Source organism: Pinus tabuliformis, chromosome 5_1, assembly GCF_031772625.1.
Source record: "Pinus tabuliformis cultivar Carrire ecotype Pingquan chromosome 5_1, CPIR1, whole genome shotgun sequence".
In the NCBI taxonomy this organism is placed as follows: Eukaryota; Viridiplantae; Streptophyta; class Pinopsida; order Pinales; family Pinaceae; genus Pinus; species Pinus tabuliformis.
Window position 1 is genome coordinate 340,064,096 of NC_142305.1, and position 15,246 is coordinate 340,079,341.

The 15,246-nt window shown below is 34.9% G+C and overlaps 1 pseudogene; it reads left to right on the top strand.

Annotated features, from left to right (window-relative positions):
- Positions 1 to 2,088: 2,088 nt before the first annotated feature.
- Positions 2,089 to 15,246, top strand: part of LOC149164826 (adenosylhomocysteinase-like) — a 48,743-nt pseudogene continuing 35,585 nt past the window's right edge.

The window sequence follows — 15,246 nt, forward strand, 5'->3', positions numbered from 1 at the left end:
CATACATGCAATACCACGGGCCAATACCGTGGGTTTTATTAATACCATCTATCTAATACTACTGCCCATTTGCAACTAACTGTGGTCCCGTCATTAATTTCAGGTTAACCACTTACAAATATTAATATGGGCTTTATTGACTCTTGACTATGACGTGATCCCATGACATAAATAAGGGGGTTAGGGTGTGACCCTAACAAATTTTCATTCTTTTATTAATAAATTGCCTGAAGTGGCCGCGTTGGCTCAGGCTGTGGACTGTTTCCCTCTTTGAGGGTTTTAACCATGTCAAAAATACTGGTGTATTGATCTGTGATCTGGTTGTGAGCGATGTCCTTTGGTGTTATGTCTGAGGAACTTACCCTGTAAATTCCTACATAAACACACGAAGATGATTAACTCAAATAAACAAAGTTTGACCAATTTTGGATTCCATCGACTCCTTCAAAACTGCACCAGCAAATTCAAAAGGTATAATTTTGAATTAGTCTAACCTACAAAAATCTTGTCTTTCCCCTCATGTGGATCATGTTTCTAACATACCCCAACTAATTTAAAGGAAACAAAGTATATGCTCTTGCCAATATAACGTAGGTGCATTTGAATCGAGACACATCAAATTCAAATATATATTAACCTTGGCCTAATATGTAATGTGGGCATGTTCAACCCTAGCCTTCTTTCATTCTCACTCCACAGTCACATTCTACCTTTACCTCTCTTCTCCGTAGGCTTATAGTGATTAATTAAAACTTAGAAACAATAACCAATTTGTTTATATACTATAATCTTGTCCATGTGATCCTAAGATCATGCCAAGATCTTTCGCTTACGATCTCTCATGCCTAACAAGTCAGATTCTCACTTAACCAATTATATCTTGTCAAACTTCTAAACCCACAACTCGTTATCTCTAAAATTCAACAATAATTTAAATAATTACAAAATTAGGGAACCCACTCCCCCGGTAAATTTCAAGACTCCTATGTCTATCAACTAGTTGAAAACTTGAGAGCTATGCTCCTCCATCAAAGTCACAAGTTCCCTACCCTAGTAGTGTCAATTGGACCAAGTATTGAATACCCATATGCATACCAATAAGAACCTAACTATAAATGACCCAAGAAAGAGGTAGGGAAAGGGGTCGTAAGTGTTATCCCAAAGAATTTAATTTGAAACCATGTTGTGAGCTGCCATGGAAGCAAGCAAACAAACTATAGGCTACTGGATATGTGCAAGATATCCACAAGTCACCCTGCCAACCTATTGTTTCGTTAGCGCATCTAGCTTGGAAATATGGATGTCAATCACAATAATAATTGACATTACAATAGTTTTTCCCACCAAACTACAAAAAAAATATTTTCAAGATAAAGCCTCTAGCACCAAAGGCTACGACAGAAGTAGTAGTTATTGATAACTTATATTTATAAGAGAATAATAATAATGCATATCCATCTAAACCCATCTCTAAGGTGCACCTCCATATTTCCAATAATAATATTCATGCCTAGGTTTGGGATCCCTTGGGTTTGGTAAGCTAAAGTTGTATCTTTGAAACCTCAATCACTAGAAAGATGCACATCGCATCATGAACTTGAGGTTGAGGTTTCCAAGCTAAGGTTGTGTGTATGCAATGTAAAATATTTGCAAAGGTGAATCTTTATTATGATGAGTTTGTACTTGTGCTCATATTCTATGCACCCAATATTGCACTTAAGCTTAAGATGTACATGCATTACTGGATTCTAATTCCAATCAGACTGTTGTGCACCAAGGGGAAGTTAGGAAAGTCTAATGTGATAGTTGATATTGTAGAAGGGGAATGGTGAGAAATTTAAAAATAAGGCTGACAATTGGATGCCGTGGTGTAAAACATGATTGCATGAATTTAGTGTTGGGAATTCATAATTAAGTAGAAAATAATTCATGTTTGAAATACAAATGGCACCCATGGCATTCAATATTAATATATTAACTACTATTGAGCAATTATGGGCATATTTCATCTGCCAATGATGAGAAGGGCTTACACTAATTATTCTTAGACCATTATAGGTGGCCTTTTCTTCTCCCACAAAATTTGCAATGATAGAAGATCTTGGACTTACCTTGTCTAAGGGTGCGTTTCAATGACCCAAATCCTTTCTACTTCTTCTCTTTCCATTTTTAGAAGATGTTGTAAATAATATTAAATATGGTATTGTATTTTGAATTGGTAGTTTACCTATTAGATAGTTATTTCAAATCTTCTGAGATCTAAAAGGTGCTACTAAATCAATGCATTTGGGCTTAATATTATATTTCAACCCTTTTAATGTTGTACTCTACCTTTGGTTCATTTTTTACTACAGGTTCCATTATTGGTGGAATCGTGAGTGGCCACATTGTAGATTATATGGGTCAGAAAGGGGTAAGTTTGCTGGGTACTGTTATAAGTCTTGAAAATCATGAAGATTAGACATTGAAACAAATAAAATAACCTTGTTCCATATGATTGTTCTAAAAAAAGGAGCATGCAAGGGATGATGCACTTGCAAATGTTGTTGGCCAACTCTAATTTGTTTCCCATCGAGATGCAATGATTTAGGAGCAAAGCCTATCGGGGTAGCTTCATAAGATACTACAAGGGATTCCATATGAAAAGAGAAAAATATGTGAGGACTAGGACCTCTAAACAAATTATCTTGCTACTATTGTTCCCAGTAACAACACCGTGTAAAGGAAGTTGTTGAAACAATAGTTTGGCATGCTAAATGTATCTGTAAGTCAAACACTCTCCAGAATAGACAGAATAAATGAAGTTAACTATCGTTCTTAAAGTTAATAATAGTAATAATAAATAATGGAAAAAGAAAGTTAACTATGAAAAGTGTTTGATGAGCATATCTAGATTTGTTCTTGTAGGGAAATTCACTACTTTTGGACTGTAAAAGTAGAAAATTTAATTTCAGATATCATATTAATATTACCACTCAAGGATACAAAAATAAAAACAGTTATTACATAAACATATTTCCTTCCTTACAATTTTGATTCAATGGTTTTACCCACTGATATGAGTCTTCCATGGAAAACATGATTTCCACCTTTATTAATCATGTCTTTCCATCAAATATTTTCCTCGACACATCCAAAATGTTCTCGTTGGCCTTGCAAATTTGGACCTCTAGTAGAATATATAGGTGCCATAATATAGAGGCTGAACAACTACAAACTAATTTAAATTACAATTTTAATATGATCCTAGATTTCCTCTCTCACCCATAATCTAATTGTCACTACTGGTATTAACATACCTTGAAAATTCTCTAAAGGGTTGTGGCTCAATAACCTTGTCAATTGGTTTTCTAGCATTTCAAGCTATTGTGTTTGCATTAGTGTCATCAATTCTTGGCCTTTTTAATTCCCTTTGTGCAACATTTGCATCAAATCCATCCCAAGCACTTGATAGAGGCTTGACAAGTTTTAGACTTATTTCCATAAGACGAGGTGGTTTTCCCCAACTACCATGCCTACATGGGGGATTCACTCAATGAACCTCTAACGTAGCACGTGAGTTCATGGAATACTAAACAATACCCCTAATTTGAATACATATTAGAAATTACCTCTGAAAATCACATTATGTAATCCACTACCAATACGAACCCAATACACGTTCCCAATTTAAAAAACCTCTACTTCCACTAAATATTGTAGGTATCCATTTTTTCATTAATATTTTTTATGACCCTTTATACTTTCTCATTAACTTTGAGCTCCATTTTTTAAACCTACCAATAAATAAACCCCTTACACCCTATTATATGCTCAATATATTATGTCATTTTTTCCTCACAATATATCCCCCAATATGAATGCACGTGGTATGGTATTTATCCCCCAATGAAGCCCCTATGCATGCCTAGGACTATTTAAGTTGACATCCAAAACCTTGATAAACATATTTGTCCTTGATAATGAAATTCTTCCTTTAGTTGCATGGAGCTCATCATAGCCTCGTGGCCGAATGGGGTGTACATTAACACTTGTTCCTAGAGGATTACTAGAATCAATGTTTCCTATAGGCCCAAACATTTCAATTGAACCAAACTATGATCCACTTCTAGAGGGAGTTTCATGTGGAAGCAATCCCTGAAATTGAGTCATAAAATTTGAATTATATTTGGAATTGTCCATTTTCCCAATCTCACTATTTGAATAAATAATTAGTATCCTAGGATCATTAAAGAGCCTTCCTTGAATGCCATATTTTGCACACCTAACTTCATCGACACTTCTAAATTCAACAAATGCATAATGCCTTGATCGAAAACTCTTAATCCATTCTATCTCACCAAAGAGAATCATAGAATTATGGAACCTCTGTTCATCAATGTTTATAGAATGAGGGTACCTTATCAACAAGATATTTCTTGGGATGCCTTGCTTTCTCCCACCTTCAATCCCATGTGTAGTCTTTTCCACAGAAAGGAATACAGAAGAAAAAGAAAACAATGGAATTATAAAGTAGGAGAAACTCCCATCAAGACATAATATAAACAAATGAATTCCACTAGTTAGTGCCTGAATTTCATGTCATTAGCAAATGTTTCCCAAATAACAACAAATAGGTTGACTATTTACATTAGTGAAGTAGCAGTTTATGATGCCATTAAAATCATAAGCATGTGCTTAAAAATGATGTTGGAATAAAATATAGGTACATATGAACCATCTAAGTTTTGGATTGGATGCCACCAAGAAGTTTGGGTGGACATGTGACTGTGTATGTATACTTCCTTACTGTATCTAACATATAAGTATTATTTGGTCATTGGCATGGACATCCCTTACCTCAATTGAATGAAAATGTTGGTTTATTACATTATCCTAATTAATCACAAATGAAAGTATATGAGAAAATGAAGAAAAACAAACTCATCCAATAAAACAACATAAGCCTGAGACATATCATATAAAATAACAATAGAAACATAATTTCATTTGACCGCATTGACCATTGTTCTTGTGCCTAGAGATATTTAGGGCGAATTAAGCAAATATGTACTCATTTCAAAAGTTGAGACCTCAAAAATTCAAGATGAATAAGATCATTGCCTAGTTGTATTCCATTTAATAATTGAAAACTGGCATAACATCCTCACAGTTTTGAATAATCAATAATGGTACAATTCCTATCATGCAAAAATTTGATGTCTTCCACATGTCCAAATTTCAGAAACTTAGCTTTTATCTCTTCTTTTTTGACAATTTGACTTATGTTGCCTACCAAAAGATACTTACTAGGTTTTACCAATAGAAAATGGAAAAATGGATGATCTATGAGTGGATTCTTATCCTTGAAATCTAAACCATAGTGGAAATACTAGAGGTGTTCACCATTATATGCATGGGAGTGCTTGTCACCCCTAACAGAGAATGTTTTGTTGCACTTGCAACACATGAAGGGCCTCATTTGGTTCTTTTGTTTATAATTTGTATAAAGTGTGGAAATCCATTAATGGTATGGATCTGGGATATTCAATGTTATTTCTACATCCTTGTGTACAATAGTAGCATGGAAACCTAAGCAATATTGGTAAAGAATGTGGGCTTCACAATGTTTTTTCCCATTTCATATTTTGTGATCCATTCCTCCAGACATGCATCTTCACCCAATCAAAACTCAATCCATATTGAACTTAGCACCTCAAATGCTTCCAAGCTAAGGGATTCCTACATTTTCTATTTTTCATTGCAATCAATTAAATGTATCTACACACACAATTACAACTCAACTCACATCAAATTAGCACTCAAATTCGTACTTTGCCAAAAAAAAATGTTTTTGGAAGATAACATGTGAGTTCCTATTTGTTAAACACCATTCAAATAACCCTACTATTAAATATCTTAATTAACCAATTGTTATGTCATGAGAAATCAACATGAATCGTTTCTCATTATTAGCCATTCTCCTTTCTAAAAAATAAAGACTAAAATTATTGTGAGAACAAAGCGTAATGCATAGGTCTTCAACTATAGGCCACCCTAGAAAGATTTCATGCACATTAAAAGTTTATGCATGTAAAATGAGTAGCATAATGCTTATTTGGAGTATAACAATAAGTTAAGATAATACAACCCTAAATCATGACTTTCATTAATAGTTCAATTTTCAAGTCATGAATTTGTTGGGTCGTGGTTTAGTGGTTAGATGGAATGTTGTCACTACACAAATTTACAATGATCTCAAGTTGAAATCCCAACATATATACAATTCTTGTGTCTTACTAGATTTCCAATTGTCACTAAATAAGTCTATGCCATATCCTATCATTCAAAGTGATTTAAATAAATGTCAATAGAATTGTTTATCTTTTTAATAAGATACTCAAATTTGGTGAAGGATGCATTGAAAGTTCACCTCTAAGATTCACTATGCTCTCCTTATTTGCAATGTTGGAATAAGTACTCTTCAAGATCAGTTTAGAATTTTCATATAAGTTGTTAGGAGATCATAGATGCAGTGATACAATTGCATTTTCCTCTAAATCTGGCCTAATTTCACCCTCTCACTTTGTTCTCTTTTGGGGGCTAGAGATAAGTAGTTGGGGTAGTATTTATCTTAGGGGTGTGACTTTCAGTACCCTTTAGGTGGATTCTATATCTATTGGAAGAAAAGTATGATTTTGATCATCAGTATTATCATTTGTGCGACAATAAGGCACTTGATGGCCCAAAAATGAACCTATGCAAAGGATTCCTACAAGAAGATGTTGAATCTGTTAGTGGCTAGATGTTGAATCTTTTGACTTTGTACCCAATTTGTTGGATAACTTGAAACTCTACCCCCTAGATACTTGTTCTCATTCATCCATGAAAAATGATCTCTTGTTGTCGATCCTACAGGGTCCCTATAGGATGTAAGTAAAAGTATTCTATTTTATTTTGTAGCAAATTGACTAAGTGGGAGGAACATCATTCACTATGGTTGATTCATACCTTTCTCTATATAAAAAAACACCAAAAAATGATGTAAAATTGATATACAACCCAAATGATAATTATATATTGATTTGGGCATAGGACCTAAAGTAGTTGATTCTACTTACTCGGGTCATTTCTGGCACTTTGAGAAGTTACAAAGACTGGTGTAAATAGGGAAAAATTTAAATTCCATGGAAATAACAAGAGGAATCTATGGAATATGGAAAAATTAATATTGATGGATGGAAAACATAGAAATATAAAATGTTATGAATGTTGAAAAATCTAGGGCATAAATTTATAATGAGATTCTTATAAGAATGATAACAATTTGTGAAGTTCCTTTTATTTTTTTTATTACCACAATCTTCTCTTATTATTATCAATGCATGTTCTCTTACTTCATAAAATAGTTACCAAAACAAAAGAGACAAGAACACAACATGTTGGCTCTTAGCCAAGGCAAAACCTCTCTCTCCTAGAGAGGAAAAATCTTCTGCAAGTTTCTCTTATTGAAGCTTCAATTGACAAATGCCAAACCATGGACCCTTGACAAGAAGATCCTCCAAGAAAAATTCAAGCCTTTACTAAGATCACTTCGTCTTGCAACACTTCGTCCTCCTTCTTCCTGCAACTAACAAATTTACCGCAACAGCCCTAGTTTGTATGCCCTAGAAGAGATATACTTCTTCTTTTCCTTTGCTTGGGATAGAGACTTCCTTAATCAAGAAGAAGACCTTGTTACCAACCCAACCAAGCTCTATTTCATTAAGGGAGTTTTGAGGTCTAAAATGGGCCTCCTAAGGAAATTATAAAATAACAGTGGAAAGAATAAAATAAGATTAGATTACATCATCAAATTTTAGAGGGAAAAAAGAAAAAACTAGTTTTTCAACTTGTATTTTCAACTTATCTCCCTATGGATTTACTCGAATTTGGAGTAGAAACCCTCATTGGATGCATAATTTGATTCCTCTTCCAAGGAGTACCCATGTTGCATACTTTCGATGAACTCAATTAAATGAAAAATGAAAAATACATGAAAAATGTGGTTGTAATCATGTGTTTTCATGTATTTCTGATTTGTCATCTAGTAGGGTCCATCAAAAGTATGAAACATGGGCACTCCTTGGATAAGGAAACAAATTTCGCATCCAACAAGTACTCCCGCTCAAAATTTAAGTAAAATCTTAGAGAGATAAGTTGAAAAAGTAGCTTTATTATTTTGTTATTTTTTAAACATTTTACTTTTTACTCCAAAAATGGTGAATCATCCCCCATGGTTGATATCATCATCTTGAATCCTATTGGTTCTTATAAAGTTTATTTTGGTTGTACATTTTCCTTAGGAGTCTCATTTTAGACCTCAAAATTCCCCTAATGTCTTCACTATGGTTGCAAATCTAGAACAATAGCAGTATGTCTCTTCTTTCTTCACACATGTGGAGGATAGCTTCAAGAATTGCAACTTTGCATGCTCTCTTACTTTCGGTTGAGAGTCTCTTCCTTCCCATGGGTAAGAGGCCTAATTGGCACTCTTTTTCTAGCCCAGCCAAGCCTCTTCGTATGACCATACTAGGAGCTTAGTTATGACAGCAGATTTAGCCTCCTTCACTTTGTACGTGTGACTATAATTAGGCCTGAAATATGGCTTGTGAATTGGGTCTTCTATCCCTCCTTCGCTATAAGAGGGACACATTTCTTCGTCATTTTTCGTACCATTTTCTCTTCCTTATTCCTTGTTGATTTCAAAGGTGACTTACTGCACTTTGTTGAGAATGAATGACCCTATATATAGTGGTCTGTCCTCCTCTTTTGGTTTGACTTGATCAATTTAGGCTGACTTGTCTTTGGAGATTCTAATTATTCCTTTTTATGAGGCAGACATATGAAGGAGGCTTGTGAATTTTCTTGGAGATCTTTCTTAGACTCTAATCCATAAATTTACATGGTATAGTATGCCCTTAAGGGTCTTCAATAGTTACTTTGACTCTTTGACTTTCATATAGCACTTTCACATGTGCTAGACCTATGCAATGAGCAAGAAATTAATTTTTATAATTTACAAAAGTAGTATTCCTTTTCTTGTACAAGTACAAAGATCAAAATTACATTTATGAATACCTAACCTAGTTACACTTTCTTCAACACTCCCTCCTAACTAGGGAGTTATTCCTAAATCATTACAAGGTGTTTTTCCATTTTCAATCTGAAGAATTCACATAAGAGAAATCAAATTGTCAATCCATTTGTTATAGCATCATAGTAACCAACATTGTTTCCATAGCAAGGCCTTGAATGTTAGCTCTATCTCCCAATATATTAGAGCACAAATTTGGTGAGACCAATGATTATAGACACCTTCATCATTGTCTCTCAACATACATACCCACCCGAGTGTTCACTGAGTATGACCTTCTAGGACTATTCTTGTCTTGAGTTCCCTAGCCCTCAAATAATATTGGTCCTCTTGCCTACTCTTGTCTTGGATTCCCTACACATCCTCAAAGAGTACCAGATGTCAGATGATTAACCAATCCTCCATTCTTTCTTCCAAAGTGAACACAAGAATGTTGTGTCTATCTCTCTCTCTAAGCTAGGGAAGATATGCCCATTCCTATGAAGGAATGTACCCAAGCTCCCTCTGACCAAGAACTTGCCCAATCAAAGCTCCCTCTTAACTAGGGACTCTCCTATACATCAACAAATTTCTTCTTGTGGGACCTTCAGTTGCTTGATCAATTTCTTTCTTGATGCCATGAAGTTCATTTAATCTTCTTCCTTGTAGGTCATCCACTATCGATCACTTTCCTTCTTGGTTTGTTATGTCTTTTTTTTTTTTACTTTTTTTTTTCACGGAATATGGTCTTGTTGATACATATCTAGAACCTTCATCATGTGGCTACTTCTTCCTTATCATGTTTCTTTCAGGATTTTCCATCAATCACATGGATTCTTAGTTGTACTTGTACTTACAACTCTTGTTTTAGTAGCCCTGCATGAACCTGTCCAGACATTGTTCAAGAATTCTAAGTATAACATTAAATCAAATAGTACCTTTCGAGATGGATTTCTATCATGACATCTTGTTAACTTGAAACATCAACATCAGGATTTTTCACATCTCCAAGGCTTTTTGAGGTGTCAAGGGTCCTTTGATCTTTTTCTTCCTTTGTCAGAGATCGTGTGCCTTCTTCTGAGAGATGTCCTTAACAAATCTGTCGGATGTTGATTCCTAGTGTCCATGGTGTTCTTTTAATCCCCGATATCTTTACCCATATGATTCTTTATAGATTGCTTATTGAACCACCTCATACTCCTTATGAGGATACTTCTTCATGTTGACCTTAATCTGTGTGTGAATCATTCTTCTAGCATATTCTTATTGAAAGAGATCTTCCCTATTATTGACCATGATTTTTAGATCCATTCCCTATGCTCATTAACACATATGATGACATGACCTTTTAAACTGAAAACGTATATGCATACATACATCATCTTAGTTCTTTGATCATTTCAACTTCCTTTTATATCTTCCTTGATTGAGATAATCTCAATCTTCTTTTCTTTGCTACATCTCTCTCAGCCTACTTATCATCCTTCCTTAAATCCCCATAAGTGGGATTCCTATTAAGACACCTTCCTTTCGTGAAAGTCATGAACCTTCTTATTGAAGATTCCACCAGAGGATCCTTATAGTCCTCATTTTGTAAATGCTATTTCATGTTGAAGATAATGGTTTTCTAAGATTATTCTTCTTGATCATGACCATTCCTTTCTGTGTTGATGAGGGCATTCAATGGGTACATCCTTCCTACATGAATATCTTTATCTGAGCTATTTCTATATAATGCTCCTATATTCTTGAAGATGTCATTTTCATAAACCATGCATTCTATCCTACCACTAAATGTTCCTATGATACCCAAAACTTTTAAAGAAGACTTATGTGAAGAAGTTGATTTCAATCATAGTATAGATCTCGAGGGTCCTCCTTCTTCTGCTTCTTATCTTCTTCTTTCACTTCTTGGGTAATGTGAGCTTCTTCTCGTTTCCTCTTATTATTTTCCTTCTTAAATTTGGGACAATCCCTCTTATAGTGTCCATAATCTTGGCAGCCAATGCATTGGATTTTCAACATATCTCTTTTACCCCTTCTCTATGGACCAAACTTGCCAAATTTCCCTCTTCTCTTGGCCATAGCAGCAAATTCCTGCTCCTTTGATCCCACATCATCTTTTAAGTCTAGTCTCCTCAATTTTGCATAGAGACCAACGTTCATTTAGTGGGGTAGCTTCCTTCTTGGCATATATACTTGATGTGAAGTTGCCCCATTCCTCAGGCAGTCCATTGAGTACCACAATTGTCATTTCTTTGTCAGACATAACTTCTCCTAGCTCTCGTAGTTGATCTCTCATATTAGAGATTTTAATGAAGTAGGGATCTATTCCTTCTTCCTTGGATATATTCATATTATATAATTCATTACGCAATGATATCACTTCTCCAGTCGTAATAACTGAGAATAGCTCCACCAACTTATCATAGATTCCTTTAGATGTTTCAAGTTTGGAAACATAAGTAATGAGATGGTCCTTGATGGATTCTATCAGAATCCTTTGTGCCCTTGTTTCATCCTTATTATTCTTTGCTAGGGATTGAGTTTGTTCCTTATAAGGAACAATGACACTCCCTTTGATGTAGTACAGAAGTTCATTTTCTTTGAGAAGTAGCTCAGTCCTCTTTTTCCATGCAAGAAAATTAGCAGTCCCAACCAATTTGTTAGGTCCCTATAATACTAGTGATTATCCCATTACTATTGTAGTTGTATCCCTTATTAATACTGGTGTGCCCCTATTGTCCCCATATTGTTATTATTGTGCCCCATAGAATCCCTCTATTGTTATTTTTGTGCCTTAATATTATTATTATTAGGTCGGCTGGGTTATATTGTGACTCCTTAGACTCCTATATATAGAAAGGAGGTTTTGTCATTTGAATCATCCAAGAATTGTTCATTTGTGTAATGTAAAGGCGGTTTCCCCCTCGAAGAGGCTAAATTGTAAGGCTTTCATCTATATTTTCTATCTTTTTGTGAGCTAGTTTCATAACATTTGGTATCAGAGCTTTGGATTCTAGGGTTTCGCTGCTCCAAATAGGTCATCGTGGCATTTTTGATATAACTTTTTTCTGCAATGTTTCAAAACCAAAAAAAAAACCCATTTGACACAAAATTCCACTAAACCTCGGGTCCGAATTTTAGAACTTTTCACGCTATATTTGAGGAGATATGATCTGAGGAAGCTGGTATTTTTGCAGACTCCTGAATTACATTCCAAACAGGTGACCTGCGTAAAATATTCATAACTTTTTCTTTGAGCATCGGATTGAAATTTCATAAGAAGTTATAAAAAGAGGATGGAATTTGGTTTCTTTTATATATTTTTCATAGTCAGAGGTTGAAACAGGGACACGTGGCACGTCGTACAAGTTCGCTCTATTGAACTAGTCTAAAATCAGGTCAGTGTGGGAGATTTGGCATAACTCTTCCTTGGAAAATCTAATTTGGATCAGACTGGTGGAATTGGAAGGAGGACACAGAGGGCTTCTGTAGGTCACAATTTTAGAACTGGATGATCTGAAATTACAGAGATACATCAGAGGCAATATCGAGCTCCTACAAAGTGAAAAAAAGTGTGTAGATTTTTTTAAATTTTTGCTTAAGCTTGCTTTGAAAAATTATTTTGAAGGAATTCAAAGGGCATAGTATAGCATTACTATTGTTAATTGATTCCCCGAGGAAAGAAAATGCAAACACCTAGTAAGTAACCTGAAATCTCTAGCATGACTTATGAAGAAGAGGAAGAAATGCAACATGATATATCAAATTACGAGACCAAGTGCAACAAATGTCACTCGCACAAAAAGTAACAGAATCTAAGATGGATGGTTTAAATAAAGATTTAGAAGCTAATATGAATGACTTGGAAGCTAAGATGGACTATTTGAAGATAGATTTGAAGACAGACATGGCAAATTTGAAGACATATTTGACAAATTTTCTACAAGAAATACTTACTAATGGTGAAGGGGTAGTAAAGGAAACTCATGATGCGAACAAAAGAAATGTTAATCATGATTTCATAGACTCTAATGTTGGATCGAAGACCCACCATATTCCAAAAATCGATATGAGGAAGTTTGATGGCAAGGATCCCGCAACATGGATATTACAGATGGAGAAATTTTTCGATCTCAGTAATGTGCAAAACACACAAAAGGTACGTATTGCAACTTTATATTTGGAACCAAATTAGTTTGTATGGTATCAATGGATTTTCTCTCGTAAACAAATTATCACTTGGGTAACTTTTACGGAAGAATTGACAGCACATTATGAGGATACAAAAAGCAACACTTTTTTTAGCCAATTGACAAGTCTCAAACAAAAGGGTTCAATAATGGAGCACATTGAGGAGTTCCAAAAATTGAACATAAGGGTAAAAAATATTCCAGTGGAGCATATGATTGATGTGTCACAGGGACTTTAAATAATAATATCCAACATGACGTTCACCTTTGGGAACCTGATTCATTAGAGAAGGCATTCAGGTTAGCAAGAAAAATGAAAAGCAAAATTATGGCAACTAGGAAACATACCACTCACAGCTATAAAGATGGAAGTGTTGTTGCCCCTAGTCTTCCACAACCTATAATGTTGACACCACAACAATTGGAAGAAAAAAGAGCAAAAGGGCTTTGTTACAATTGTGATAGCAAATACACGAAAGGTCATAAATGTGTTGAGAAGAAATTATTCTACATAGATTGTGAAGAGGAAGAAGAAAAGGAGAAAGAAAGGTCAAAAGAAGAGGATATACTCCAGGAATAAAGCCTATATAAAGAATAAATGAATCCAACCATATATTGTAATGCATTGGCTGGAATTACCACTCCTCAAACCATCAAGATAGAAGGAAAAATCAAGAAGAAAAAGGTAACAGTGTTGATTGATTCAGGAAGTACCCACAATTTTATTCATTGTAAGATAGAAAAAGAATTGAATTGCTTCCTATATAAAGCACCAGAGTGTCATGTGATGGTTTCAAATGGAGGAATGATAAATTGCTCTGGAAAGTGCCATAATATCAAGTTACGCATGGGAGAATATGTATTGACTAGCCCAATGCTTTCCATTCCAATGGGAGGTGTTGATGTTGTACTAGGAGTCTAATGGCTACAATCCTTGGGTATAATAGCTTTTAATTTTCAAGAACTTTTCATGAAATTTTTTGCAGAAGGAAAGGAAGTTGAATTAAGGGGTGTTGCAAGGAAACTGGGAAAGATAATCATCTCTAATGGTATGACAAAGCTTCTAGAAAAGGAACAAAGAGGTGTAATTGCACAATTATGTTCGCTAGATGTTTCCACATCGAAATCATCTATTTCTCCAGATCTCCAAAAAGTCTTGGACAATCATTCCAAGGTATTTGAGACTCCCAAAGGTCTCCCATCTATTCTTGTTCATGATCATGCTATTCATCTGATTCCAGGAAGTGTTCCTCCAAACATTAGGCCGCACAGATATCCCTATGCCCAAAAGAGTGAAATTGAACGTATGGTTGCAGAAATGCTAGAGGCTGGTATAATTCAACCTAGTCAAAGTTCTTTCTCTGCTCCAGTAGTATTGGTGCACAAGAAGGATGGATCATGGCGCATGTGTCCAGATTATAGGGAGCTCAACAAGCTCACTATTAAAGATAAGTTTCCCATTCCTGTCATTGATGAATTACTGGATGAATTGCGCGGATCAATTTATTTCACCAAGTTGGATCTTCATTCAGGATATCATCAAATCAGAATGAAGACTGGAGACATTCCAAAAACAACATTTAGAACTCATGAGGGTCATTATGAATTTTCGATCATGCCTTTTGGCCTTACCAATGCACCTTCTACATTTCAAGAATTGATGAATTCCATTTTCAAACCCTTCCTTAGAAAATTTGTGTTAGTATTTTTTGATGATATACTAATCTACAACAAGTCTTGGAAGGATCATGTTGAACATGTTGACAGGGTGCTACAACTATTGGAGGAGAAACAATTATATGCAAAAATATCCAAATGTTTCTTTGGAGTACAAGAGGTGGAATATCTGGGTCATATTGTATCTCATGAAAGGAGTTAAGGTAGACCCTAGCAAAATTAAAGCCATTAAGGAATGGAAATTCCCCACATCCATAAAGCATCTGTGAGGATTTCTCG